The 4,081-nt window shown below is 35.1% G+C and overlaps 1 protein-coding gene across 4 annotated transcripts in view; it reads right to left on the reverse strand.

Annotated features, from left to right (window-relative positions):
- Positions 1–4,081, reverse strand: part of GRAMD1C (GRAM domain containing 1C) — a 101,949-nt gene that overhangs the window by 55,465 nt on the left and 42,403 nt on the right. The gene's annotated exons all lie outside the window — the stretch shown is intronic.

Raw genomic sequence — 4,081 nt, forward strand, 5'->3', positions numbered from 1 at the left:
AAATGGGACTGTTTTCTTAATTTCTCCTTCTGATAGTTTATTATTGGTATATACAAATGCAACTGATTTCTGAATATTAATTTTGTATCCTGCTACCTTACTGAATTTGTCTATCAGTTCCAATAGTTTTTTGATGGAGTCTTTGGGGTTCTCTATATATATAGTATCATGTCATCAGCAAATAATGACAATTTTACTTCCTCCTTACCCATTTGGATGCCTTTTATTTCTATTTCTTGTCTAATTGCCGCGTCTAGAACTTCCAGAACTATGTTGAACAAAAGTGGAGAAAGTGGACAGCCTTGTCTTGTTCCTGATCTTAAGGGGAATGGTTTTAGCTTTTCCCCATTGAGTATGATGGTAGCTGTGGGTTTATCATATATGGCCTTTATTATGTTGAGATACGATCCCTCTATTCTTACTTTGCTAAGAGTTTTTATCATAAATCGTTGCTGTATTTTGTCAAATGCTTTTTCTGCATCTATTAATATGACCATATGATTTTTATTTTTAATTTTGTTGATGTGGTGTATCACATTAATTGATTTGCGAATATTGAACCAACCTTGCGTACTAGGGATGAAACCCACTTGATCATGGTGTATGATCTTCTTAAAATATTGCTGAACACTGTTTGCTAATATTCTGTGGAGGATTTTTGCATCTATGTTCATCAGGGATATCAGCCTGTAGTTTTCCTTTTTTGTACTGTCTTTGTCTGGTTTTGGAATCAGGGTGATATTGGCTTCACAGAAAGAGTTTGGAGCCTTCTCTCCTTCTGGATTTTTTCGGAATTGTTTGAGAAGAATAGGTGATAATTCTTTTTTGAATGTTTGGTAAAATTTACTTGTGAAGCCATCTGGTCCAGGGCTTTTGTTTGTTGGGAGCCTGTTGATTACTGATTCAATTTCCTTGATAGTAATCAGTCTATTCAAATTTTCTGTTTCTTTTTGAGTTAGCTTTGGAAGGTTGTATGCTTCTAGAAAATTATCTATTTCTTCCAGGTTGTCAAATTTGTTGGCATATAGTTGCTCATAGTATTTTCTTAAAATTTTTTGTATTTCTGTGGTGTCTGTTGTCACTTGACCTCTTTTATTCCTGATGTTACTAATTTGTGTCCTCTTTTTTTTTTTTGATGAGTCTGGCTAGAGGTTTGTCAATTTTGTTTATCTTTTCAAAAAACCAGCTCTTGGTTTCGTTGATCTTTTGTATTGTTTTTCTGGTCTCTATTTCATTCATTTCTGCTTTGGTCTTTATTATCTCCTTCCTTGTACTCCCTTTGGGCTTATTTTGCTGTTCTTTTTCCAGTTCCCGGAGGTATAAGAATAACCTGTTGATTTGAGATTTTTCTTGCTTTTTTAGGTAGGCCTGCACTGCTATGAACTTCCCTCATCGGACTGCTTTCGCTGCATCCCAGAGATTTTGGGTCGTGGTGTTTTCATTTTTGTTTGTCTCAAGGTATCTTCTGATTTCCTCCTTGATCTCATTTTTGAGCCACTCGCTATTTAGTAGTATGTTATTCAGCCTCAATGTATTTGTGTGCTCTCCGTATTTCTTCTTATAATTGATTTCTAGTTTCATTGCATTGTGGTTGGAGAAGACGCTTGATATGATTTCAATCTTCTTAAATTTATTGAGACTTGTTTTGTGGCCTAACATGTGGTCTATCTTGGAAAATGTTCCATGTGCACTTNTTAAAAAAAAAATAAACTATATTTTATATAGTTTATTTATTTTATCTATTCCTTAGGAATAGATATATATATATTGCCATCTTCCAATGGAGGTAGTTTTATTTCTTCATTTTTAATCTGGATGTCTTTTACTTTTTTTCCTTGCCTAAATTCCCTCACTAGAACCTTCAATACAATGTTGAAAAGAAGTGGCAAGAAAGGACACTTGTCTTGTTCCTGATCTTAGGGAGAAAGCATTAGTCTTTCACCATTAAATATGTTACCTGTAACCTTTACCAGATGAAAGAATTCCTTGATAGTTCTAATTTGTTTATTTGTTGTATCAGGAAAGGATGTTGGACTTTGTCAAATGCTTTTCTGTATCGATTGAGATGACCATGTAGTTTTTGTCCTCTATTCTACAAATACAGTGTATTACATTGATTGATTTTCATAGGTTAAATCAACCTTGTATGAATCCCACTTAGTTCTGGCATATAATCTTTTTTATATATTGCTGGATTTGGTTTGCTAACATTTTGTTGAGGGTTTTTGTTTCTATATCCATAGACACAAAGAACATAGTTTTCTTGTGATGTTCTTTGACTGGTTTGACATGAAGTAATACTGGCCACATAGTGAGTTGGGAGGTGTTCCCTCCTCTTTATTTTTGGACTACTTTGTGAAGGATTGGTGTCAATTCTACTAAACATTTGGCAGAATTCACCAATGAAGCCATCTGGGCCTGGGCTTTGTTTGTGGATAATTTTTTATTACTAATTCAGTCTCTTTCCTGTTATTGGTCTATTCAGATTTTCTATTTCTATTTGAGTCAGTTTCAATATAGTTTGAGACTTTCTAAGTTTTGTCCATTTCATTTAGGTTAATTAATTTGTTAGCATACAATTTCATAGTATGAACCTTTTTTATTTTTGTAAGGTCAGTAGTAATGTTACCACTTCACTTCTGAATTTAATAACTTTATCTTTTTTTTCTTGGTCAATTTAGCTAAAGGTTTGTTAATTTTGTTCATCTTTTCAAAGAAAGAACTTTTGGTTTTGTTGATTGTTTCTATTTTTCTATTCTCTATTTCATTCATATCTGTTCTAATCTTTATTATTTCCTTGCTTCTATTTGCTTTAAGTTTAGTTTGCTCTCCTTTTACTTTCTTAAGGTGGAAAGTTAGATTATTGATTTGACATCATTTTTCTTTTTTAATATAGTTGTTTATAGTTATAAATCCCCTTCTAAGCACTGTTTTAGCTGTATCTCTAACTTTGGGGATGTGTGTTTTTGTTTTCATTTAACTCATAGTCGTTTCTAATTTCCCTTATATCTTTTTCTTTCTTTCATCCATTTCTTCTTTTACCCATTGGTTATTTAGGAGTGTTCTATTTAATATCTACTTTTTGTGAATTTCCCAAATTTCCTTCTGTTGTTTTGTGTGTATTTTTGTTGTTGTTTTTTTAAAGATTTTATTGGGGAATTGGAAAACAGACAGGTAAGAGACACATTGCTGTTTTGTTCTTCAGTCTAGTTGTGGAGGACATCGCTTCACCCGCCAATGTTGGTATGATCATTGCGCTCTTCCTGGGTGAGGCATTTGGTCGCCGGTCATTGGTCAGCCACTCACGGCAGCTCATGGCAGCTCTCACTGGCTGCCGGCCACTCACACTGGCTGCCAGTCACTCATGTAGCTCACGGCAGCCCACTGCAGCCCCGCTGCAGACTACGCTGTCGCCAGCGACTCACATCAGCCCAGATCCAGGTCGAGCTGTTGTTCATCATCATAGCTGTAGAGGGCACAGCGTCAGTGGTCCTTAATGTGGGATCCGAACCGTGGCCCTGCTGCTCAGAGCTGGTGCTCCCAAGCGAACTCTTAACCAACTGAGCCACTCAGCCAGCCCATTCCTTCTGTTTTTGATTTCAAATTTCATTCCGTTGTGGTCAGAGAACATATTTTGTATTATTTCAACCCTTTTGAATTTGTTAAGGCTCACTTTATGACCTGGTATCTGGTCTGTTCTATAGAGCACTCCATGTGTACTTGAAAAAAATTATGTATTGTTTTTATTATTATTATTATTATTATTATTATTATTATTATTATTTTCAGATGTACAAAACAATGCAATAGTTATCCTTTTCACCCCTCATAAAGTGACAACTCCCTCTCCCATCCATTGCTCCCCACCTCCGATATCATACATATCTATTACAATTCCATTGACTCCATTCCCACACTATACTCCACATTCCGTAACTATATATTTATTAAATTACAGTTGACATATATTATTCAATGGCAGCTTCAGATGTACAGTGCCATGGTAAGGCCTCTACACTGTCCATGAAGTGGTATATGTGCCTGTTTTTATGCCAGTACCATACTGTTTTGATTACTGTAG

This window comes from Hipposideros armiger, unplaced genomic scaffold (genome assembly GCF_001890085.2).
Source record: "Hipposideros armiger isolate ML-2016 unplaced genomic scaffold, ASM189008v1 scaffold_176, whole genome shotgun sequence".
NCBI classification, from domain to species: domain Eukaryota; kingdom Metazoa; phylum Chordata; class Mammalia; order Chiroptera; family Hipposideridae; genus Hipposideros; species Hipposideros armiger.